This window comes from Xenopus laevis, chromosome 5S (assembly GCF_017654675.1).
Source record: "Xenopus laevis strain J_2021 chromosome 5S, Xenopus_laevis_v10.1, whole genome shotgun sequence".
NCBI classification, from domain to species: domain Eukaryota; kingdom Metazoa; phylum Chordata; class Amphibia; order Anura; family Pipidae; genus Xenopus; species Xenopus laevis.
This window is the reverse complement of record NC_054380.1, coordinates 105,607,667-105,635,550: the sequence shown is the minus strand read 5'-3', so window position 1 is coordinate 105,635,550 and position 27,884 is coordinate 105,607,667. Positions and strand designations below refer to the sequence as shown.

Below are 27,884 nucleotides of genomic sequence, written 5' to 3'. Positions count from 1 at the left end.
TATATTTTATACTTAATTATACATTTCAGGTTTACTTGAAGTCCTGTATGTTTACTTAACAGTGTACATTAATTTTAATTGGAATATATCTTCTACCTATAACTTACTTATATACAGTACTCCATACTCTACTGCACTGCCTGAAACCAAGCATAGTGCCTGGGATCTAAAAGACTCTGACCATTTGGATCTGAAACATTAACCGGCAGATGTGGGATAATTAGCTTTCTGTAAAATCAATGAAACCATTTATTATTGACTTAAGTGGCAACTAATACAGTAATTAATGCATTCTAGACAAACAGCATATCTCATTGTTGGGGCCAGTAATAGGTTTGCTGATCAAAGAGCTGTTTAAAAAGGCCAAAAGGAGACAGTTTGTGCTGTCACTAAAAAGCTCATTACATTAATCAAATAATTAGCTGTATTTGCCCCATTATCATGCATGTTTGTTGTTTGAGTTCATGTAAGTATTCTGTACATTATTAGTGTTTTTTTTTTTTAAATAATAAAGTGAGAGTACATATGTCCTCCTGTCACTATTCTTTTGGAAAAAACAATAGATTATATCTCCCTGAAGTGCTTGATATATAGGTCAACGGACTGGCAGGCTAAGATCTTTTGTTTTGGTCTTTTTTTTTTCTTCCTGATAATGAACAGACCAAAAATCAGGCAAACATGGAGTGATCATTGTTGGTTTAAATAGAAAACAACTTCAGCATTTATAAATCTAGCTTTTATGATCTTAAGTTTATCTTGCAGAATTGAATTTTACAGCGTGGATGCTGTTTGTTGTAAATGAATAATACAGTTTTCATGGGGTACAAGAATTAACATGTCATGCTTTATGTTTCCCAGTCTAACTGTACATATAATATATTTAATAGGACATGGCTTTGCTGAAGGTTGTCAGATTTTAGTTGATGACCAATCTGTGTTGATAACATTATCAAGGACACAGATGTTTCATTCTCAGTGACAGATTTAAGTGATAGCTTGGACAGATTAGAGTCACACTTAATAATAAGAAATGGTGCCAAAATTACATAAAAACAGTAGCCAGAAAACAACATAAGGAACAAATTATGACAAAGGCCAAACATTTACTATGTGTCATCACAATTTTTAAACTCATAATTTATCATTTAATGTTGCACAAATACAAAGAACATCAAAATATACCAAAATAGATACCAAAATCAGGGGGGTAACAAATGTTACAATGAAACCCTATTTCAGTCTCTACCCAAGTCCAAGTCCACTTAGAATAAGGCAGGCAGCATTAAATGAGAAAGTCTAAGGTTCTGCTAGGGGAGTACTTGCATCCTAAGCATTTAAATGGACACGATGATTTGTTTAAAAACTGAAGGTCTGTGAGATGTGGATAACCAATAATTTGTTTATAGTAGTGTATAATAGTGTAAGCATTAATCGAATGTTATTTGAAATGGGACTATGCAAAGTTCCAGTGGAGAAATGTGTCTTGTTTATCAAAATAAAAGGTTCCAATTGTTGTCATCTGCAGGCCCGGATTTGTGGAAAGGCCACCAAGGCCTGGGCCTAGGGAGGCAGGATTTTAGGGGGGTGGCATGCTGCCCAACCACACCCACATTAGTTCAGAAACACTGGGGATGCACAGGAGATACAATTGTTTTTGAAATTTCCAGTGCACCAATCCCCATTGCTCCGTACGGATGATGAAAATTTGTACGAATAAAGGTGAGGGGATTACTATGTAAATCCATCCCTGGTCACTTGTTGTAATACTGACCATAGAAGCTGAAACCAAGGTATAATTTACATAAAAAACCATAGGTTTAAGCACCTGCTCTAATGAATTACTTAAATCTTTGTCACAAAGACAACTGTCCACCTTTGAGTTCTGAATTGTTCTAGCAATTTCTGCAGGAAAATTTCAGGCTATATGTCCTTGAACTGAAGCTCAAGAGAAAGTTGGACACAGAAATCAATCTACCAAAGAATGGTTAAAGCAGAAGATTGTCTATGTTTTGGGTCAAAGCCCTGACCTTAATCCTATAGAAATGTTGCGGAAGGAGCTGAAACGGGCAGTGGTTCTGTAAGGAAGAACAGCCTTAAATTCCTCCAAACTGATCTGCAAAACTCATCGACAGTTACCGGACACAAGTGATAAGCAAACTCATAACATTTCACTTTGTGTAAAACTTCACAAAATGTTGCCAATAAGCATTTGAGTCAATGAGAAGGCTAAATGGCATTGCTGTTAGAGCACTTTTAGCTCTGCAATAGCATTTACTTTTCCCTGCCTTGTTGGAGAACCTACTTTTAACTATGCTATACTGTATATATCTTTTTCTGCCAATTTCTTTAAAAAAAAAAAAAAAAAAAGAGGTGGCTTCTCCATCAATAGATAAATATCTCTTCTTCCAGTTGCTCAAATTACATTGGTGAAAACCTCCATTCGCTGGTGTGAAAGCAGCTTTGTTTCCAGAGTGGAAATGTAATTTGAATAACTAAAGGAACAAGCATTATATATTCGACTCATATGATTAATTGGGCTCTCATATCTAATGTTAGGAAAGATTGAGTTTTTAAACCCCCCCCTTGTGTGACCCCCCACATGAAAGTCTGCCTGCTGTGATTCCTTACCTTGTGTAAGATTTAAAAGGTAAACCTACCTCCCAACTGTCCCGTTTTTAGAGGGACAGTCCCTCTTTTGACAGCTCAACCCGCAGTCTCTCATTTGTACTGGAAAGTCATGTGTTTCTCTGCACTTAACAGCCATAAAAAGAAACAAAGTTTATTTTATCAGTACTGAGATTAACTGGCCCCTGCATTGTTCAAATTCAGACAGTAAACTCCTGCATTGCTCACACTTGTAACACCTCTGTTGTTCACACCCCTAAAGCCCTTTACTGTTCACACCTCAGACCTAGACTGAAAGTGTCCACATTTTCACCTGTTCCCACTTCATATAAACTGCTGGAGGGGCATCAGCATTGTGTCACTGTATGTAGCACAGTATGAACTGTCCATCTTAGAGTTCTGATAGGTTTCCTTGTCTCCTGCTGTATTCTGCCTTCCCAATGCTCCCTGTGTGTGTGCCATACTCTGCCTTCCCAATGCTCCCTGTGTGTGTGCCATACTCTGCCTGCCCTATGCTCCCTGTGTGTGCCATACTCTGCCTGCCATACGCTCTCTGTGTGTGCCATATTCTGCCTGCCCTATGCTCCCTGTGTGTGCCATACTCTGCCTGCTATATGCTCCCTGTGTGTGCCATATTCTGCCTGCCCTATGCTCTCTGTGTGTGCCATACTCTGCCTGCCATATGCTACCTGTGTGTGCCATATTCTGCCTGCACTATACTTCTTGGATGTGCCATACTCTGCCTGTCCTATTCTGTACCCTGTGGGACATGAGCCTCATAGAGTTTGTTCTGGGGGTTTGTTAGCTTTTGGAAATTGTTGTTAGGGACCCCTAAGGTGTTTAATCATATTTTAGGGCGGGGGGCTGTGTTATACACAGGGGAGGAGGCGGCATATGGATTTGAGGGTATGTTTATGGTATATTTAAGGGTATGATAAGGAAATTCAAGGAGTGGCCTTGGACACAAGAACCTTTATTGAATTTTCACACAATGACAATTGCATTTGCTACAACTGAAGCTTTCCTTGTAAATGATTCTTACTCATTTACATTCAGAGGAATGACTACATAAGTAAGGTCTATAATTTGGTATAATAAGAGAGTATTGGAATCTCAGCAGATTGACAGTCACGCTCCAAGAAAATTACATAATAAACACTACCATCTGAGATAGGAATACTAAATTTTAGGCAGCATGTATAATAGGCAAAGTCTAGGCATATTACTATTCAGATATGTAGGGTATTAACCCTGTTTGTTGTTTAAGTTCTACTTATTTAGGAAATTGATGGGAAATGGCATTTGATCTCTTTCCTGAGCAGCACAACATCAGAGCACTTCTGTGTTTTCCTTTTGAAGTTACAGTATATCTCTTTGACTGTATAGCTCCAAAAACTGACCAGCCGTTGGTGCTGTTGTTACAAAATTAAATATAACAACAGTTGATAAAAAGTGCTGAGTAATTTTACAGTACATTTTAAAGGTTTATTTAACCTTTAATGCCAACTCTTATTAATTAGATCATTGTCCACCTGAAGTGTACTTGGCTACATAGTGTGATGACTTACCCTGGTGGTCTAGTGGGAGGAGGTCTGCAGGGAAGCCTGCAGCCTCCTCGGAGGGGACGCCCGCTACGCCTCCGCTCCTCTAGGCTGCAAGTAGCGGAATAGTTAGGGTGCGCGCATCACGCTACTTCCTGTATATCTGCGCATGCGGGCTGGCGTGTGACATCAGCGCACAGTGGCGCGAAATTTGAAAATATTTAAAGCAAAATCGCTTTCCACACATTGCCCGTTATAGGAATTGTTCCTGGTGCTTTCTGAGCTTTGTGCTAACTTGTTATTCTGATTCCTGTTTTGACCCCTGCCTGGCTATTTGACGATCCTGACTTCTGAATCCTGACCCTTGCCTGATTACCGACTTTGATTCTGCTTAACCCTGATTGACTTCCTGGTGTGACCCTTGCCTGCCTGACTACGTTTATCCTCTGCCTGCCCCGACCCGGCCTTATCTGACTACTCTATTGCTTAACGCCTTGTACTACGACCTTCTGCCCAAAGACTCTCGCTAAACAGTCGTGCCCCTCTGCCTATCCAGAACCTCTAGCCTTGCACCTCTCGTTTAAGTCCTGGTGGCATCCAAGTAGCTGAGGGCTCCTCCTGAAGCCAAAGGTGAGACCAGGGTGCTTGGCATTTGTTCTGGTGTTGGGTGCTGACCGTTACACATAGACTGTTAGTTCTTTGTACTTTAGACGTAAGGCTATAAACCATGTTATTCTAACTGCTGGACTAAAAATTGCTGTTTCTGATGACACCCTACAGGTCTGCTCTGTAACTGTTCTGCTTTTGGAATTATTCCAATTTTTCTTAAAAAAAGCAGAAGTGAAAATTAATTTAATTTTGTAATAATTAAATTATGAAATGTATGTAATGGTGAGGGTTTCACTAAACTAAAAGAGGAAGAGGTGTTTTTGTTGTACTTTGTCGGAAAATCCCAAAGTAACCATATGCACGTGTAGGTAAAGAATGGCTTTCCTGCACTCCCAGCAATGAAGACATTTGAGAAAAACATGTAACTTCACTTGTTTATGGTTTTTTTTTTTTTGTATACTGCTAATGATCCATAAGCACAGCCTGGAAAAGGTTATGGCTTTTTCTTACTTTGTCTTTCCAGCACATTTTATGTGCTGAATTCAATTTGTCTGCATATTTGTGTAACTCTTTTGTTAAAGTAAACACATGCCTTGCAAAAATGCATTTTTAACACATTTATGACCTTGTATAAATCAAAAAAGTATAATTATTGTATGTAACTTTAGGATTACTTTTGAACGCACACATCTGGTTCTTCAGAGCAAGGAAGACAAAGCAATGAATCAAATTACCTTTGCCGATACATTGAATTCTTCCATAGAGGAATGGAGGGGCTTATTTATACTGACCTCATTATCTCTCTTCAAATAACACTGCCTATTCCTAGGAAAACAATAGTAAGTAGTAAAGGTAAAAATAAAACCATAAATGACCTGGTCTCTATACCAAATAAAATTAAGACAATTTATTTTTCCAAGCAACTGGAAAAAAAAAAATCTATATACGAAAATTATTTTTACCTATGGTTGTGTGATTATGTGGAGAACAGAGATTAGAGGTTGAAATGGACTGGCACCTGAACAGAACAATCATTTCAGGAAGCAATTAGCAATCTGCTAATGTACACTATATGAATACAATTATGGCTACTACACAGAGCCATGTAACTATGCATTTCCAGAGCTCTAGAATGTATCTTCTGCTCTTTATACACATGAGGAGCAGTCTTAAGGTCTCTTCTTTTGACTCCACCAGTACAGATATCAGACATATCACTATGTGGTTCTCCAGTGTAACTACAAAAATCACAGCACATTGCAGACTTAGATGTAAAGGTCTGAAACAAATCCATATAAATAAGGTAAGTGTAATGTCAGTCCTAGCTTACCTTTCATGTTCTCCTGTTCCACATGTTCAGCAACAATGCCTTATAGTGTATCTTCTCATTAACTTAGTTAAGGTTTCTCCTGCAAGCCACCTTGTATAGCCTGGTCACTACACACAACATCCTTTCTCTGCAGAGACCAATTGTACATACTTTATATGGCTTCCCATAGATTTCTGGTTGAATTTAGCATTACTGTAGTAGATCACACCCTCTTCACCATGGAGTACAAAGTAAAATAGCTTCTCTGCATACTAAAACACATCATAAAACTATATGGCATCAAGGAAGAAAATGGTAAGTTTATAATTGATACTGGAGGAATTCATTGCTTTTAGTTCAACTGTACTGTTACTGGCCTATTTTTTCATTACAGATGAGCTGCAAATAATTTAAATATTCTTTACATAAATTTGTAGAAAGAGTCTTTATCAGAAATGTACTCAAAGGATGAATCTCCTGTATAGCGTTACTGTAGTAGAAGCTGAGATGAAGCAAGGAACGTTTTGTTCATTCTAAACAAATGTACTAGGAATGGTAAGAATGTTTTCTCAATTTTCTTTTGAGACAACAGAACAACAAGCTTATCAAAACACACAAGTTAGGTAGCTCCTACTCTGCAGCAGTCATGCACCCCAAATCTCACTGTAGAAAAGTATCAAGAGCTATCGTTTTTACATGGAAACAAAAACAACATATTGGATAATAATAGTCCCTGTGAAGCATGTTGCACAATCCTTAAAGGAGAACTAAATGCTAAAAACTAAGCTGGTTAAAAATATTGTATTTTATTTACTGAACTTACTGCACCAGCCCAGATCTTCAGCATTCTTAAAATAGTAGTGATCCAGTATGTCAAAGTTGTGCTCAGAAGCTTGCCATCTTGAATATAGGACAAAGTATGTGCTGTAAATTAGAGCCCTGTATGTGTCCAATTTTTGAAACCCATTTTTACCTGCTTGGACCTGCTACCTGACTCGCAACTGCCTTATCAGCAACTCACTGACCATCATTAAACAGAAAGTTCTCTTGCTGTAAACTTAGGGGCACATTTACTCACTCGAGTGAAGGATTCGAACTAAAAAACGTAGAATTTTTTGGGTATTTCGACCATCGAATAGGCTACTTCGACCTTTAACTACGACTTCGACTCGAATGATTCGAATTAGAAATCGTTCGACTATTCGATCATTCGATAGTCGAAGCACTGTCTCTTTAAAAAAAACTTCGAACTACCTACTTTGCCACTTTAAACCTACCGAGCACCAATGTTAGCCTATGGGGACCTTCCCCATAAACTTTCTACGCTTTTTTTGAGCAAAGGAAAATCCTTCGATCGATGGATTAAAATCCTTTGAATCGTTTGAATCGAAGGATTTAATCGTTCAATCAAATGATTTTTCGTTCGATCGAAGTATTGGCGGTAAATCCTTTGACAACAACAGCATTTAGCACTACAGCACATTACACAGTCCCTCAATTAATTTGATGATCTTTCTCTGAAATTTAAATTACATTCAAAGCCTGTCCCTCCTAACTGATCACTCATCAAGCTATCTTGGTTATCTTTTATGCCAATGCACTTATATTTATGGGAAGACCTGCTGTTTAGGCTACAGATTTCTGGCCATTGTAGCTTTATTTTACCTTTTCTTCCACTATGGTAAGGGAAAATTTTAGAGCACCTTGATAATTACGCCACCAGAATGGCACAAATGTATCATTTGATGTGTACTGTACAATTGTGAGCTAATGATAGTACATCATTTTCTGAATAATTTAGAGATAATAACGCTGTTTACTAATTAATAGGTAGTGACACATGAATGCATTTAAATTAGCTTATTAGAAATGTTTTTTTTAATCTAATTTACTGAAGGAAAACAGGTGTTTCCCAAGCTTTATTGACTAATATATTTAAAAGCTCAGTGAGCATCAGGTTAAATACCTCTCAGACTGTACAGTAAAATCTATCTAGTAATAGTGGATTATATTCATATTTTTCTTTTGGAACACAAACAGGAAATATGGCACATTTTTCTCATGGAATACACTGTTCATGTTGCCTTCTTGGGAATAGGGAGAGCGTTTATATTCACAATACATTTTGCAATACATTTAGAACATTTCTTCATTTTCAGAGGCAATTGACCCTAGAGTTTTTGGTGAATTTGTAGGTGACAATGTTACAGGACACTGTCAGTGAAATAAGTAAATACAAATTCACTAAATATGAGAAACATGCTGAAATTGCTCATCAGTTAGAGCCACTCCTGGGCTCCTCTTGCAGTCTCAGGGTCTGCTGTTATGACAACAACATTAAGAAAACAACTACATTTTCTCTTTATATTATGGTGTAGCCATAGAGTGCTGCAGGGTATGATACATTGCTTTTAATACGTTCTTGAGGTTTTTACTCTTGCAGGCAATCACAGAATAAGGAACAGTTACCTAGATGGTTGATTGTGCAGCGGTTTATTGCCGTGTACAGGTGTAAGAGCCGAAATCCGGAAACCCATTATCCAGAAAGCTCCAAATTACAGGAAGGTCATCTACATAGACTCCAATTTAATCAAATATTTCAAAACGTCCTTCTCTCTGTAGTAATAATAATACAGTACATTGTACTTGATCCTAACTAAGATCCTTTTTGGAGGCAAAACAATCCAGTTGGGTTTAATTAAAGGGGAACTATTGCGGAACTTAAAATACAATATAAGCTTCATCATACTGAAATAAAAAACATTCTAAATAAAATAAATGAAATATTCTGCATCATTTCTGAAATAATAATAATTTACCCTCAGTTTACCTTCACTATCCATCTCTCAGCATCTGTTTCTCTTCATTCTGTCTTCATGCAGCAGTTGGGTGTCAGATATTCATTGTTAGATCCAATATGTCTTATGGGGGGGGGGCTTCCTTTCCTAGCAGATGAATTAGAGCTCATTAAAAGAACTGATTCCAGTACAAACAAAATAACTGCCTTTTGCACAAATCCTGCATGTAGAGAGACATGGTGCTTGGTGAATTTAATAGAGTGAGCTCTAATACATCTTCTAGGCAAAAGGACCCCCCCTATAAGATATATTGGATCTAATTGTCAATGAATATCTGACGCCCAACTCCTGCATAAAGCGAGAATGAAGAAACATGCTGAAATGCAGAGAGATATAGTGAACAGAAGTTTTAATTGATTATATTAAATATTAATTTTTGTGATAGTTCCCCTATAATGTTTTAAAGAATTTTTAATGGATAAAGTATGGAGATCCAAATTAAGGAAAGACACCTTGTCTGGAAAACCCCAGCTCCTGAGTATTTTGGATAACAGCTCCCATGCCTGTATCGCAGATATGTCATGGTCCAGCAATCGTTACACTAAAAGATGTATCAGTTTTGCAGAGCCATTTGTTTAAAGCAGTTTTTCTTATCACATATTTGGTCTCACAAAAGTGGAAGTGCATATTTCCAATAAATTACCTTTAAAACAGGACTGGGCCAACAGAATGGAACAGCATAAACAAAAATCAGTGCTACTTCACCTATGGCTATGGACCTAGTATTGGGTCCCCATGCTATTTATGATGGGACTCTAGAACCACCTTATGAAAAGTTTTCTACTACAATAGTGAATTAGAATTAAAAGTTAAATTTTTAGTTTGTGTCATAAAGCTGAGTCCCAAATTTATCTTTGGTCCCTTGAGAAACAGGTTAGAAAAACCCTGATAGAAATATTTAGAATAAGAAGCTTTTATTGCCTTTCCTTACCTTGTATATCTAACTTACTTCTTGTTTACTTAAATAAATGTACCCATTCACTCCGTGTGCAGAAGATGATATGCTACTAAAGCCCTCTTCTGCTACTGCATGAGATCTATTCTTCTCTGAATCGCAATACACATACATAGTGGAACGCTTGATGGATTTAGTTGGCAGTACACTATATCTTTAAATTACAGTGATACAGGTAGCCTGCCAGCCAGGAGCTACTTCACTGAAATAATGCAGCTAGTGCAGAACTGCTGAGGGGAATCCCCACTTATGTGGCAGTTGCTTCAAAGTCATGAGAAGGCCTTCCTTAGGGTTGCCACCTGTCCCGGTATTTTGAAGGGCTGCCTGGGTCAAAACTTCCTGCCCGGTTTTCCAAATAAGGAAAACCGGGCAGGATTCCCCATGATTGACATGGTGATCAGCCAATCACTAATTAGTTGGGCCTATTAAGCCTTTATGGAGGAAGAATAGGGAGGCCCACTGGTTGTATCTTGAAGGGAGAAATCAATATGAAAACACTAGAACAGACTTTGTATACAGGTATGGGACCTCTTTTCCAGAATGCTCAGGACCTGGGGTTTTCCGGATAAAGGATCTTTATACCTTAAGTCTACTAGAAAATCATGTAAACATTAAATAAACCCAAGAGGCTGATTTTGCTTCTAATAAGGATTAATTATATCTTAGTCTGGATCAAGTACAAGGTACTGTTTTACTATTACAGAGAAAAAAGAAATCATTTTTAAAAATTTGGATTATTTGGATAAAATGGAGTCTATGCCATTCCGTAATGCGGAGCTTTCTGGATAACGGATCCCATATCTTTATAAGTGTCTTTTACAGATGTTTGTTTTCAGTGAAACTTTTGAGTTGTCACACCTGTTCTACATGTCTAGCGCGTGCAACTGCTCATTTGAGTGCCTGGCTGTTAATTGCCCCTTTGTCCATAAACATTTCATGTGTTCATTATAGTTTAAGTAGCTGAAATGCAAAACTAAATGGATAGACCATGAATTCTGCCGTTGCTGTGTATTTACTTTGGAAGGGGCAAAGTCAGTGACCCAAGCAGAGAGATATGACTGCTATTTGTTCAGTAGAATAGCAAACTAAGAAATGCTCATGTGATTCATATGCATGGCTTAAATTTACTTTACTCCATTATTTTTCTCCTTTTATAACTTTGCACCTCTCATAAACCCGGAGGTCATTACAAGGAGTGGATTCATTTTGCAATCATTTAAAGGGCTATTGATCAGCTCCTTTAGGCATGAAACTAACTTTTTACGTCTCAGAAATGGAAATTGCCAGTTGTTGATAAATTCGGCATATTGCTCTGTTATATTCAATCATCAGAAACACATGATGGCAGTGCTTATCTAATCTAATTCACGTAGGATGAGCATTTGTCATATCAGTATTGTATTTACAGTGTTAATGGCTTTTGCTCAGACATGTCATTGTGGCTCTGTGTTGATTGGAAGGCGAAACCTCACAGGCTTTGTTCTGCATTATTTTCCACGGAGGTGGGCTATGGAGATATATATACAGTATACACACACACATACAGGTATGGGATCCGTTAATGAGAAACCCATTAACTTGAAAGCTCCAAATTATGAAAAGGCCATCTCCCATAGACTCCATTTTATCCAAATAATCAAAGTTTTTAAAAATGGTTTCCTTTTTCTCTGTAATAATAAAACAGTACATTGCACTTGATCCAAACTAAGATATAATTAATCCTTATTGGAAGCAGAACCAGACGACATGGGAGATGGCCTTTTCATAATTTGGAGCTTTCAAGTTAATGAAAGCTCCAAATTATGAAAAGGCCATCTCCCATAGACTCCATGTTATCCAAATAATCAAAGTTTTTAAAAATGATTTCCTTTTTCTCTGTAATATTAAAACAGTACATTGCACTTGATCCAAACTAAGATATAATTAATCCTTATTGGAAGCAGAACCAGACGACAGTTTATTTATTGTTTAAATGATTTTTTAAGTAGAATTAAGGCATGAAGACCCACATTACGGAAATATCCTTTATCCAGAAAGCCCCAGGTTCCGAGCATTCTGCATAACAGGTCCCGTGTGTGTGTGTGTGTGTGTGTGTGTGTGTATATATATCATGCAGAACCATGCTTTGATTTAGGATCCCTCTCTGTTCAGAAGACTTATATTGTGTAATGTTTATAACACAATGCAGCACAGTGTTTGCTCTTGATTAGAGTGGATTGCTGAATTTAATGCAGACAAGACAGGGAAAACAATACATACAGGTGTCACTCTTGTGAAAATGTAATTATTTATTTTATACATACATGTACACTTGCAGCAGACTTAAAACCATTGATGCCACACCAATTATTCCACAGAAGTGAATGGTGTGTTGTGTGCACAGTATGTGTAATTAGGGTGCAACTGTATATGGGTACATAGCAAGACAATTACAAGGAGTAGACTAATAAAAGTATAATGCCTGTCTAAAACATAACTACCCTTTATTCTTTACAACTCTAGATCATGTACTAGAATCAAGAAAAAGCAAACCTATGCCTTACCAACACTTCAGAGCATATTTACCAGCTCCAGCATCTCTCATCCTTCTATCTACATTTTGTTACCTCCCAGGTACTTTTATCGGTTGTATCTCAGTTTGTCCTGTGATTAGCTTTTCATATAATTTATGTTTTACTCGTTACCACCCATGTACACTCTATGAGAATTTGAATTGCCTTCCAGGTACTGCGCCTATGCTTATTTATTGGTACCACCTGTTTACTCTCTATTAAAGCTCAGCTGGCAGTTTGGAATATCCAGCTTGGGACTGTATTTGCAGCTACAGTATGTCTCCCCTGAGACTAGTGATGGGTCAAAATTCGCGAAACGGCATCTCGTTTTTGATGCTGACGTCCGTTTTTTTGACGCTGACGCACATTTTTTGACGCCGACGAACTTTCGGCAGCGAATTTGCGCGGCCGTTTCCCGAATTTATACGCCCGCGGCCAATCGTGCAAATTCTCCTCGAATTCGCGCCTGCCGAATAAATTCGCCCATCACTACCTGAGACCCAAAAAATCCAAATATCTTTCCAAAACTAACTAACCCTACCAATATGTCTGCAGTTTTAAAACAGTTCTTCATATTTTCATCTGTCTAAATACTTTTGCATTTTTTACACAAGGAGAACAAACAATTCAATCTCTAGAGTAGCAGGAAAATTGTCCCATCATTCAATACACCTTTCATCTCTTCTTCAGCCTTATTGCAATACATTTGCCATTGCTAGAATGTATTACATATATATAACTCTGCAGTCTGCATCCTGCCTCATCCTGGGACTTTACAACACCTCATCCAATTTCTCAATTCTACTTAATTTTTAGTTGTACATTTTTAAAACCTTTTCCACTCTAACATTGTCAAACAAACACTGCTGAGAAACCATGTAAATTAAGATACTTATATTGTAGTCATCTTGTAACAAATTCCTTGGCAATTTATTCAACTAAAGGGCAGAAAACAGGGTGAAATTATTATTAAAGAATTATGATTATAGGGAAACATATAATTGCATTTATAGTTAATAGCATAAAAATTATAGTAAATGCTTTACTTATACCAACATTACAGCTTAGCTGTTTAGAGGAGAAAAGAATGATTGCACTCACCTTAATTAGAGGTTGACAAATTACAAATGACAAGTGTTGCTTCTGGGGCTTCTTATGTGGATCACCCTGCCCAGATAATTTTTGATTTCATGGAACCTGCTCTCAGCATAAATGGGCCTATTGATATAGAACCTTTACAGGTAACAACAGAGCTTCTCAGTCTTCTGTTTTTCTTGGTTCACCCAGAGTTCTGACACATTGGATAGTTCCAAGAATATAATTCTAGCATATGACTGGATTTTGTCTAACTGCCTGAAGCCAGACATTAATCTTTCACATTGATATATAAATGGAAGAGTTCCAATATAACTCTCTGCTGTTCTATCTGTAGTGCACAAAAGTTGAGTGTCTGCCTTTTGTTAATGACCCTGCTAATGTAATACATTACGGCTAAAACAATTATGTGCAATTGGAAAGTGTGGCATGTGCCAGTTATTAGTTTAACCTTGGTAGTCATCTTTGTTTTGAATAGATAAAGATCAGCAAAACACAATACTGTTGTACTGTACATGTTGCACAGTGATGGGAATAATGTTAAATGAATCACATATGCTGCTTATGTCCTTGTATTGAAAAACATCATTAAGACTAGTATTCTGCTTTATACTATTAAACAGATACAATTTTATAATGTTATATAATGTTGTGCTTTACTTGTTTTATTAGGTACTAGACTATTCAGGGAAGGCCATCTCCTACAGAGTCCATTAAAGCAAATAACCTAATTTTTAAAAATTCTTTCCTTTTTCTCTGTAATTAAAAGGTACATTTTACTTAATGGTAACTGAGCTGCATGAATCCATATTGGTGGAAAGTTTATTTATTGTTTAAATTATTTTTTAGCAGACTTAAGATATTAAAATTAGTGATGGACAAATTTATTCGCCAGGCATGGATTTGTGGGGAATTTCCAAATTTCAGTAGTGTAGTGCACATAAAAATTGTTGCGCCTCAAAATTATTCGGACACCAATTGACTTTAATGAATTTGAACAAAAGAGTCGCGAGTATAAAAATTGTTGCTCGTGTCAAAATTGTCGCGCATCAAAATTATTTTGACACCCATTGACTTCAATGCATTTCGCAAATTTTTCGGTGAAGTGAAATGGGACAGATTCGCCCATCACTAATTAATATATAAATTAGGGAAAGGCCTAAATCTAGAAAATCCTGCATCCCAAGCATTCTTTATAAAAAATCTCATACCTACATAGTTACACAGTTACATAGTTAAATCGGGTTGAAAAAAGACAAAAGACCATTAACTTCAGCCCCTCCAAATGAAAACCCAGTGCCCATACATACAAACTCACACCAACCCCTCCATGTACTCACATAATTAGAAACCCGTTATACAGAAAGCTCCGAATTATGGAATGGCCATCTCCCATAGACTCAATTCCAACCAAATAATACATTTTCTAAAAATAATTTCCTTTTTCTCTGTAATAATAGAATAGTACCTGGTACTTGATCCCAACTAAGAAATAATTCCAAAAACCAGCCTATTGTGTTTATTTATTATTTACATGATTTTCTAGTAGACAAGGGATGAAGATCAAAATCACAGAAAGATCCATTATCCAGAAAGCCCCAGGTCTTGAACAGTCTGAATAACAGGCCCCATACTTGTATCTATAACGATTGTAGATTTTAGCATCACAATAGCCTTTGATATGTCTGTCCAAAAAATCATCCAAGCCATTCTTAAAGGCATTAACTGAATCAGCATCACAACATCACCCGGCAGTGCATTCCACAACCTCACTGTCCTGACTGTGAAGAACCACCTACGTTGCTTCAAATGAAAGTTTTTTCTTCTAGTCTGAAGGGGTGGCCTTTAGACTGTACAGTTACTTATACATACAAGTGCTGTCTCACTTGATTGTTCGGGGTTAATAATGGTCTTCAGATCATTCAGGTCATTACCTTATACTAAGCTGCATACATCTACAGTATATTGGTGGCAAAAAATCAAGTTTATTTAATTTTGACATGTTTTTTCTAGTAGATTTTAATGTATGGAGATACAAATTATGATACAAATTATGGAAAGATCACTTATATGGCATTCCAGGTCCCAAACTTTCTGGATAACAGAAAACTATACACATTTCTAAGTAATTTGATTTTATGTTATTGAATAAAATTTTCTGTAGAATTCTTTAAATGTAATGAATTGAGATAGACAAACATATATGTTGTGCTCATACTTGAAACAAGTTAGATGTATGAACTAAGTTTCTTTATGAAAGAAATGTTTTAATCGGACTGTACTGGGAGTAATGACTTTGGATACGGAAAAAGGAGCAAAGAATTTAGATCCTTGCTTGGCAAAAGTGACTTTCAAAGGGATGTTCTTAGTGGATAGTCAGATCCTGTCAATCTGATACTCTACAAAGCCTATCAGAGGCTTTCTTTTAAGCAGCTAATGCAGAAAATAATGAATTTTGAACCTTCTGCCAAATCTTAGAAAAGATAGAACATTTTCCAAAAGATGGCACAGGGATGAATCCTATTGGTAGCAGGGTGTTGCTGAGACAAAACTGCCCCGCACCAATCTACCTAAAAGGGAGGGTAGATTCTGGAGCACTGGGGCAGAAATAAATGCCTTTTTCAATAAATCAAAGGCCCGTATCGCCTCTTTAGGCCAAATACTAGTCTGCACCCTTTTTAGTAAGGGCAGTGATAGAGAAGTACTAGATACCTATAATAATTGGTGAACCATAAGAACCTTTGAACGGCTCACAGAAACAGGATTTGCACCTGCGAATGACCTGAAGCTTGGCTGGCTTCATCTCTAAACATTTTTGGGAAATGATATACCCTAGAAAATTTAAAGCTCATTTTGCCTTAACCCAGATAACACTTCCAGAACATCGGCACAATGATCTGTTAGATTAGCAGAATAGATCAAGATATCATCTAGCTACATCACAATATTCTGATGCACAAGATCAAGGAAAACATTGTCTACGAAGTCTTGGAAGATGGGGATAGACAGGGGATAGACTAAGTTCCCAAAGCTGAGGATCAACTTGGAGCAGGGTAATCACAAAGTTTACTCTGGATTCGTCAGTGGGAAACAAGTGGAGTAGAAACCCAGGTGCAACTTGCAGACCTTTGGAAAGCAAAAATCCTGCTATGGTCTGCTGAACCTTTCAGGGATCGGGACCTTTGGTTCTACTGCGGTATTAACCAAGGGTGCTGGTAGTAGCCTGCCTGGGGAGACTGGAGCTGATGTGGGAGCAACAGGTTGCTGCTGAATAGTGTCCAATCTTGTAGACAATCACTGGAGACATTGGACAATCTGGTCCTGCTTGGATTCTTGTTCCCCAAGACGCTGGAGGAGGCTTGCCAGGATTGCTTCCATGGGAAGCATGGGAAACAGCTGCTCCTTCAGCATCCACGTCAGGCCCAATGTAATGTAACGTAAAGGTATCCCAAAACCAAGAACCAACACCAAGGTCCCGGTCACGGCTCACTCTTCCACCTATAACATCCGCCTTTTGTTTTGGGAGGAGCCCTCCACTACTCAAATGCCACCAGGTCTTAATGTGAGAGAACCAAGGAGAGAGTTCTGGGCAGACAAGGGAACTGAACATAAAAAGGAAGGATGGGGAACAGGAAGCGTAGTCGTGGAACAGTCCAGGTCAGTACCAATCAGACCAATCAGTGTGGCACGAAATCTGAAACCAGAGGTGTAGTCAAAGTCACAGGCCGAGGTCAATACAAATCAGTAGCGCAGTACAAAGTCAGAATCCGAAGAATGGTCAGTAACAGGCAGGGGTTGGTACAGGCAGCAAAATATCAGAATTCAAGGTAAAGGTTTGCTGGTAGTTTGAGTAATGATTTCTTTGGGGAAGTGGGTATGTACCAAAAACACTTGTAATTGCCTTAGAGAGTGCAGGTTATTATATATATTATATAATAAAGGAATTAATATACATTTATCATGATTTAGTAACAGGAAGAGACAGAAGACACAGATGGAGCGGGCTTGATAGATGAGAATTGGCACATTAAAATCTTAAGGAGAGTATAACTGTTAGGCGGAAGATTGTTCTCAAGAAAAGTCAGATCTTATTTAACCAATTGCTTTTTCTAGATATCAGGAGAGCTGGTGACTTCAATGTGGTAGGTAAGGAATGGCATAACACTGTATGGAAAGAACAAGGTTCAGAAGTGAGAAGCCAGGGAAAAAGGTAAGTGATCAATAATAATTCTAGAGGTCAGAGGGAATTGTAATCCAAGAACCAGCCAAGTTGGAACTTAAAATCTGTCCATAGAAGCAAAATACAGGAAAGAGGGAGCCTAAATCTGCTGAAGTCAGATGTAGCGAGTATCTGAGAAACGCTAAACACATGTTAGCACATGCTAATTCTAGCACCAGCCCTAGATAAAGCTACAGAGGCAAGCTGCAAACTCTGAACTGGAGATTCAGAAATCAGATTCTTTAGCTTAATAAGTCTTCACTCAGTTATACATGGTAGGGCCTGATGTTCAACCAGGTTCCAGGATCAGGCAGCACTCCCCTGTCTAATTAAAAATATAACATTGTGAAATGCAAATGTCTTCTTTATGCTAAATATTTCCTCCTACATGTTTGTAGTAGCCTCAGAGAGATAGCTATCTCCTACTGCAACATGTATAATAACCCTTTAGACAGAGACAATGTTGTAATAGAGCATTAACCCAATGCAAATACTGTAGTAAGGTTATTAAAGCAAAATCTTGTTAGTAAGTGTATATTTTGGTACAAGTATGGGATGCAGTATATTAACCAGAATGTCAGGAACCTTATCTAACTAAGATCACCATTTATTTCTTATATATACTGAGCATAAAACAAAAACTGTGGTACCGTGTTAGCCAGTAGCAAAAATAACAAATAAAAAAACAAACAAATACAAAATGTATTGTAGAAGTGATACCTATATTGGCTAACAATATGTCACACTATGGGGCACATTTACTTAGCTTGAGCGAAGGAATAGAATAAAAAATTCATTCGAATTTTGAAGTGTTTTTTTGGCTACTTCGACCATTGAATTGGTTACTTCGACCGATTCGAAGTAAAAATCGTTCGACTATTCGCCCATTCGATAGTCGAAGTACTGTCTCTTTAAAAAAAAAACTTCGACCCCCTACTTCACCACCTAAAACCTACCGAGCATCAATGTTAGCCTATGGGGACAGTCCCCATAGGCTTTCCAAGATTTTTGTGATCGAAGGAATTTCGTTCGATTGATGGATTAAAATCCTTCGATTCGAAGGATTTAATCGTTTGATCGAATGATTAGCGGTAAATCCTTTGACTTCGATATTCGAAGGATTTAACTTCGATAGTCGAATATCGAGGGTTAATTAGCCCTCGATATTCGACCCTTAGTAAATGTGCCCCTATGAGACCTGACTGAATCCAGACTCCTGGACAATTTACATCCCACCCTAATTCATTGTATTATCTCTACATGTGATCTCTATCTATAGGTCACGTCCTAATTTATTGCCCATGAATACCTTTCACTGATCTACCAGAATACATGCTGTGCCTTTCTAGCTTTCATTTGTATTTTGCCTGAAGAAGGGGCCTTGGTGCCACGAAAGCTTGCAATGTATTTTTTTTTTTTATTGTTAGCCAATATAGGTATCACTTCTACAATACTTTTTGTATTTGTTTGTTTTTTATTTGTTATTTATACTGAAAAAGCATAAAAAATCATAATTGTTTTGCCACCAATATGGATCCATGCTAATTTAGTTACTTATGAAATTATTATAATAAAACTATTGGTTTAAATTCTTCAGGGGAAATTATGGAGCCTCCTGGATAATTGGATTCATCATAATAGATCCCAGACCTGTACCGCTAAAATGAAGTAGAAAATAAATGGCAGTGCTGCTTTTAGATCTTTACTGTATATTATTATTTTAATACAGCATCTTTTATAAGGTTATCCCGATGCAGGACAGCTGTGTGTAAAACTGATTTTTTTTTTCTCTGTTACAGTCGGGGTCCCTCTGGAGAGCACTAATTATTATATTTCAAGCAACTGCTATGATGGGCACCCTTTATGTTTGCTGAGAGAACATATGAATAGAATAATACAAAATATATAAAAAAACAGGATTTAACAACTGGTTTATTTTTGCTGAGGTTTTACTGACATTGACATGCCAAACCCAAAGCACTGTGAATCCTTTAAAGAAAGAAAGAAAGAAAGAAATAAAGTGGTTGCTAATAGTAGTGAAACTGCCAACATTGCATGTATTTGATTTCTTCCTGTTTCATGATTGGAATCTGGGCACACTGCCTATATGTGGTATAGGAACTAACAACAAGCCACATGACAATCTATTTACAGTGAGCAGGATGCCATCTCCCCTGCTGTTTCTTTGTAACATTATTATATATAATGTATACATTATTTTCAAATAAGTGGAAGTCATTTATGCAGGATCATATCTGTTGGGGAACATCGGCGAAATAGATCAGCATGTACATCCAGCTACTAATTCATAGGGTGAAAGTACCAATAACTTGGGGTGCCTCATCTATTTATTAATATTTATAAATATACTTAAACCTAAAGGCTTCCTGTGTTGGGCATCCTGCAGTAACAGGACCTCATGCACAGTGACATAACCAAATGGGCTTGGAATTTGTGGATGCCGTTTCCACAGATCTAACAAACATTTTGTGTCACAGCATTTTTGTGGTCATGGTTTATGCTTACAGTCTTTATGTTCTGGGAGACTTTGAACACTGCTACTATCACACTGTTACTGAAATTGTTCAGCCTGGCAGGAAGTTACACAACTGGCCTGTGTCTGTACATTGTGGCGACACTGAGGCACTATAGTAATCGAAGACATGTACAAACATCCACTTGTAGTAAAATAACTCACCGAAGAAGGAAAGTGGCCCAGGTGCTCCTACCCCAGGCCCTCAGGAGAGCGAATGATCCATATACAATGTAAGGAAGGTTTAGGGCACTCCAGAAAACCACATATAGATCAGATGAAAAAATGTTGGTTTAAAAAGTAGAAAAAAATCTTTCTTCAAACTATCATCTTTAGCCTTACGCGTTTCGTGTCCCCAAGACACTTAAACATAGGCTTGTGATTAAGCCTATTATTAAGGGGACCAAAGATCGAAGTGAATTTTCGAATTAAAAAAAACTTCGAATTTCAAAGTATTTTTTGGGTACTTCGACCATCGAATAGGCCAAATTCAACATCGAATTTGAATCGAATTGAAAAACCTTTGAAAATGCGACCACTCGAATATCGAAGTACTGTCTCTTTAAAAAATGTTGACTTTGACACTTCGCCACCTTAAACCTGCCGAATTGCTGTTTAGCCTATGGGGGACCTCCTAGAACCTATCTGAGGCTTTTGGGCAAGTTTTGAGAAGTCAAAAGTTTTTTTTGAAAAATCCTTCAAATCGCTCGACCATACGATTTTACTTTGATCTTACTTTGATCGAATACAGCCATTTTCGCTGGAAAAAATACTTTGACTATCGAAGTACTCAAATTCGATGGTCAAATTTCGAAGTTTTTTTACTTCGAAATTCAATCCTTGATAAATAGGCCCCTAAGTGTCTTGGGTTTAGTTTGGTGCCGTAAACCTTCCATACGTTGGACACTAAGGCACTACCATGCCAGTTTCATTTTAAACCTTGAGAAGAAGTTTTCACGAGTTTATAACACAACTTAACACATCACATAAAACTTACTTAACAAGCCAGATAATGTCAAGACCATTTTTCATAATTACAAAAAAGTATACAAAAAATATAATAAAATAAATGTAATAAGCCTCTAGTATATACTGTATATAGTAGTTTTTAGACACCGTAAGAAGTTTTATACCTAGTTTAGGTAATTTAGCAGTCTACAGTAATACGGTTATCCAGAAACCTGTTATTGAGAAAACTCTGAATTACGTGAAGGCCATCTCCCATAGACTCCTTTTTAATCAAATAATTAACATTTTTACAAATTATTTCTTTTTTCTCTGTAATAATAAAACAGTAGCTTGTACTTGATCCCAACTAAGATATAATTAATCCTTATTGGAAGCAAAACCAGCCTATTGGGTTTATTTGATTTTTAAATTATTTTCTAGTAGACTTGAGGTAATAAGATCCAAATCATGGAAAGATATATTATCTGGAATCCCCAGCATTCTGTATAAAAGATTCCATACCTGTAGTAAAGAAAACTATACAAAATAATACACTTGGAGGATAGATAGTTGCATTCAGCCTTGGTGCTCTCTTATTAGGGCTATTATGTTGGCCCAGATTGGGTAAGGAATATTTTGCTGGGGCTGTCCAGGAATGTATGGTCATTGTATTAAATCATTCATTTCAAAAGTTGTGGACAAAACTATAAAAACCCAATTGTGCAAATCTATAAGATCTAGGCAGGATGTTTTAGCTTTGCAGAGAGATTTGACTAAATTGGAGAACAGGGCAGCAAATTGTGAAATGATGATCAAAGTTGATAAATGGAAGGTTATGCACTTGGGCAAAAATAACAAAAGTGCTAATCATTTACTTAAATATTTGTTTTTAAGTATATTAATTGTTAACCGAAAGGATTTGCAGGGTTCTGTGAATATCATACTATGCAACTCTAAACAGTGTCAGTATAAAGGGCTCATTTACAAGTGCAAATGAAGTGCAAAATGCAATTTCTGATATAAATTCCCATATTTTTTTTACCCAGAATAAAGCATTTTACCTAAAAGTCTTGCATCACTGCACCTACCAGGGGAGTTGTACTTGGCACAACTGCTACAAAATGCAATCAACTTGTGCATTTATAGCATCATTTCTGGCGCTTAGCCTCAAAATAACTTATGGACTGAATTTTAAGGGGAAATGTTGCTGCATTTATTGACACACTGTGCAGTGGTCCTCTTATTGTCAATTTATCTGATTAGAATATGAGGATGGACTTTGACGTTTGGAGTAGTTTCCACTTAAGAATGCTCTTGGGATTATTGCTCTTTACATGTTAATCAAAGGACATTATAGACAGATAGTGGGGGATCTTTTTACCCATAGAAAAGAAAAAATGCACCAGATGCCAACCATTTCTATAAGGGAAACAGAACTTTCAGTGGCAGCAGCTTTAAGTGGTTCCTCACAGTGAGGACAGTGATGCCATAGAATGTCCTACTGGTGAATTTGTGATGGCTGACTGTTAATGTCTTTAAGACTAAATTCGATGTTTTCTTGGACATGCATACTGTAATATCATAGGCTGTTATGATCCAAATGTCTATATTTAGTTATGTATACAATACAAAAGAGCCATGACTATCCTGTAAATTATATATTTGTGATCTGTGTTTATTTATGTCATCATTTATAATTAGTGATGTAATTTATGTTAAGCGACTCACTAAAACATGTGCATTTTAATAAATTAAGTACCCCTGGTGTGAGGATATTAGAAGTCATTATGGAGTTCCATGACCTTTAAAAGAACATAAACTGTAGTAATAGAACTCACCCATTACTTCTAACATCCTTGTGTGTCCTTGTGTGTGTGTGGATAAATGTGTTGGGTAGGTCTGTATGTGTATGTGCTGGAAATTATTTCTATTTTACTATTGTCCTTTCTTCAAAACAAAACTTGTTCTCTCTTTTTTTAATGAAACTAATCTTATGTAATATACAGGATTTTATTATAACTGGCCTCTAGCTCAATTGCTATATTGTATTCAGGCATGAAAGGTTGTTGTTTATTTTGATAGAGCCAATATTAGTAAATGATGTGGCATGGAATAACACTACCATTATCCATGGAAGAAAATGTTTACTGTGTGCATTGTTCTCTCTGTGTAGCTGCACTGATCTGTGGCATTACTATAAATTACACATAATTGATGGGTTCATTGTGGTGGAAAAGACAATAAAATTCTAAAGCAAATAAGCCATATATGAGAAATATTGAAATGTGTCTATTACAACTGAGCAAGATCAGATCTCTATATGTGTAACTTTGTGCAGCCTTGGACAAACTGGTCATATGTTAGTGTCACACTCCATTATTGAGTTCTCTATACACGTGTATGATCTTGGAATTCTAGAATGATCAATATGAATATTTGGTGGGTTTCATTTGCCTAGATGATAGACTTATAGATAGATAAAGAGCATACCTTAAAAAAGAAATCAATTTTCAGCAATATAACTATTTTGGATAAAATGTTCCTTTAGATAAGCAAGGATACACTGAACCATGTCAGTACAGCATATATCTGAATTCAGCTGCCATTTCCATCAACCAAAGAATTCTGGTGGGTGGCCTTGCCTGTAGCATCGATAATTGAAGAAAATGCTTTGGCAAACCACATTGTTTGAAAAATAACAACACGCCAGCCCTCTTTAGTGGAATCACTATTCATGATATTTATGTCAAGAACATTCGGATTCCATGTCGATCTGAATAACATTAATGTAAAAGCAAGCACTCAGCAAGTGTATGCAAGCAAGAGTAGGCTGATAGACGCATCATTAAAACCCCCAAATTCCTGCCTATGCTTTAGCATTGGTTAGAAGGGGAATATATATCTATATCTCTCTATCTCTCTCTCTCTATATATATATATAAATTGTTGTGGGGAGGAAGGATACCACTGTCCTGGGCAATTGGCGCATATGTGAAGACATTTGCATGTGCAGGTCAGGTTGGGAAGTAGAGATAAATACAAGGCTGCATAATGCTTTGTGTTGCATGATGCTCCTGGATTAAGTATGCTAAATGACATACAAGTTAGTGGTGTGGACAACAATGTCCTACCTCCTCCTGTATGCATTAAGGCAACACTGCAAGAAAGAATCACAACTCTTTGGGCAAAGTTTATAACTGTCTTTTACTGCAAGTATAAAATGTACCATAATGGCCTTAAAAACCACAATGATGAAAAACTCATAGCCAAAGCGCTTATGCCAAGCTCTTGCACAGTGTTATCTGTGCCTTACAAGTCCAGTACAATTAGCATAAGGGCTGTGGTGACGGCTTCTGCTTTTGCCCCACCAAACCTTTATGTAGTGCCACTTACAAAAAGAGACACAGCTCTTTGAACACACCATCCTGGGTGAGCATCAACTGTATGTGCACTAATAACAATTTGCATGTTGTGTAAGGCACAACACACAATATAAAACCAAGAGGGCTCATTTACATCTGCAAGTGCAGTAGGCAACTTGAGATTTTTCATGTAGTGAATTGCATCTAAAACCAGTTTCATTAAAGCGAGTTGGGCCCCAAATGCTCTCTTCTCATTTCTTTATAGTTACGCACAGCACCACTCACACAGACCTTCCTGCCTTCTGTTCCAAATCGGACAAGTGGCAGCTTCAGGATTCCCTCAGTACCCTATGTCAATTGTTGCGGTACAGTTGAGTCTAAAGAATTGGGTGCAGATAATACTCACTAACTGAATACCGCAAATGATGGCAGACAGACTTTGAAAATCTTTTGCACAACTCTATCTGATTTGTGAAGAGTGAATTATGCAATTGCATTAATTTTGCCAAATTGGTTGCAGTTGCACTGGAAGCAGCTCAATTGTGCCTGATTCAATGCCCACATTGCCCCCAAAATGCGATACAAATACTGGAAGAAAATATGAAATTTGCACTGATAAATTGCATTTTACTCACTATGTATGGGTAAATGAATAAGCCTATGGTGTTATGTTGTTGTTGTTTTTTTTTGGTTGTTTTTTTTGCATTATGCATCTTGCCTGTCCCAAAATGGTAAATGAGCCTGATGATATAAATCTCAATCTAGGATAACTGGGAGTCATAGAAAATGTGATAAGTGGGAAATAAATTGCAGCTACAAATATTGAAAACAGTGTAATTGAAATTCTAGAAGTCAATGTAGTAAATTTGCTTTTTTCTCCAGGTGTCTGGAAGCATTCCCCCAACTCTATTTTTATTTTATTCTTTGCGGCAAAAAAGGGTAAAATCAAATTCAAGTTTCTGAAACCTATTAAGTGCAAAAAATATATTAATGCAAAAAACTCAAATATAAAACTTTGCCATCTAAAATCTGAAATGTTCATGTAGACGTTAATGGGAGATTTTTTTTTTAGCAAAAATCAAGCTACTTTTTAATTTGAGTTATCAAGAATATCCAGAAATACAAAATTTGGCAGACTTCATGAAAATGATGGGTAGAAGGTGATTTCACTACTTTTGAGCTGTTTGTTCATGTTTTTATGCAATAATATTTTTTAATAAATAGGCGCAAATTCAAATTGTAACAAAAAATGTGAAAATTTAAAAATGTGATTTTTGATAAATCTACCTCTAAGGCTGCAATCAATGCTGTCTTATATTTTTACTTTTCAACCTTCCCTAAATATACAGTACTGGTCAGCAAATTTAGTAGCAATCCAGTGCATGCAAATAGAAAAGGTAAAATGTATTTCTGCACAAGTGAATTGCAGTGCGCAGATATAAATTAATGTGCCTAATCTAGTCATTGTAAATAATATGATACATTTGTACACTACACAGGATGCCATTACTTTAAAGTTGTAGATAATGTTTTTTGTTTCTGTACCAGCTCAAGGCAACCACAGCCCTTTAGCAAGGAATATCTGTGACTCCAAAGATGCCCCAGTAGCTCCCCGTCTTCTTCTCTGCTGATTCACTGCACATGCTCTGTGCTGCTGGCACTTACTGAGCTTAGGGACCCACTCACAATATACAGTACATATAGAATATAAATGTCAAAATATAAGGCTGATTAGTAATTGATACAGATAATTACTACATGGCAGCACAGAAACCAGTGCAACTAGCATCAGAATTTAATAATCAGCCCTGTAGCATCAGTTACTGCTCAGAGCCAACTGAGCATGTGAGTGTCACAGACACTTTCCAAGATGACGACCCCCTGTGACAAGTTTGAAGTTCTGTATCATTGCTGCTATTGAAGAGCTTAAACTTTAGGCTGGTGCAATCAGTTCAGTATATAAAATGTGGCATTTTTAACCATATTCATTTTTAGGGTTAAGTTTCCCTTTATAACACTTTAGATGGAAACTGGGAGACATAATGAGTTAGCAGGGTGGGTGAGAATGGGTTAAAAAATAAGATATCTGCACACAAGGCGGCCCTAGGAATGTAGGAACTTTAGTGCCACAATTTTAGAGAAAAATATGATGCAAATCTGGGATGCGCTAACTGCGACCCTCTGGTCATTTTGGACATGCACCCCATGACAACCCACTGCTTGGACATAAATGATATAAATATAAACATCTAATAGTTGTTATACAATGTTAGGCAATATCCTGTAATAAACATGGCAAACTTTTCATCAAGTTTAGTAGAAAATATCAAAAAACCAGATGCATAAAACCAGTAACCTCCGTTTGTTATGAATTACTAATCCTGATGCAGATTATGCCATTTCTGTTGGGAGAAAACATATGGCCAGTACAAGCAATTTATTTCCTCTGCATAATTTATACTAGACTTTTTGGAACCTATAGTAGCGCTTCAAATTGATTTTTCATTCTTAGTTATATCAACTTTTTAATCCATAATTGTATTTCCCCATAATTTTCTCAATTACTCTCAAGGTGGGGGGAATGCCTTATCAACTCTATTCTAAGAGCAGCATGAATGATACTTGTACAGTAGGATATGGTTGATAAGCAGGTTGATAATCTCTTTAATCTTGCCATTTTTCTGGTTGCCAGTGAAAATATGACACCAGGACAGGCCAGGAACTGTTGTGATACTTTTGTGTCTGCACCATACAGTCGTGTACTTCCCTGTACCCCACAGAAAAAAAGATTTGTTCTGTAGATTATACTGTATAAAGCATGTGGTGAATCAGGTCACTACATGAGAATTGAAGTCCACAAATCAGTAACGGCAAGGTTACAACTTTAGCATATAGAAAAGTCAGGAGACAAGTTGCTAAGAACCACAAGTATAGAGCAGTTTTCATGTGAAAGACAAAATCACTGATACAATAGATAACGGGTACTTACTCTAAATGCAGCTCATCTCAGCTCTTCCTTCTGCATTCTCCTGTGTCAAAACGTTTACTTTATATCTGCCCGATATCATCCTCATTTATGGTGAGAACACACACTTCTTGTTTTTCCATGTGCTGTCACTTTTGGCTTGCACCATTCTGTAAACTGCACATTCTAGGTTAGGTGATGCTTTCCAATTGCTGGAAAGTTCACATTAAGACATTTGTTCTTTATAAAATATTTATCTGGTTTTATAAGAGTATTATCTTAAGTACTAATGGATTAATAACAAACAATGTAT

At 37.0% G+C, this 27,884-nt stretch overlaps 1 protein-coding gene across 2 annotated transcripts in view; it reads right to left on the bottom strand.

The window, feature by feature from the left end:
• The window catches only part of p2ry12.S (purinergic receptor P2Y, G-protein coupled, 12 S homeolog), a 33,425-nt gene extending 5,762 nt beyond the window's left edge, over positions 1 to 27,663 (bottom strand). Inside the window, exon 1 of one of the 2 annotated variants that reach the window (XM_018264801.2) lies at positions 27,596 to 27,663. The gene's annotated coding sequence lies outside the window, so the exon portion shown is untranslated. Of the gene's footprint in view, positions 1 to 2,657; positions 2,699 to 27,595 lie in introns of those variants that run through there. The other variant, XM_041564942.1, reaches the window with a different exon arrangement.
• Between the last annotated feature and the right edge of the window lie 221 nt (positions 27,664 to 27,884).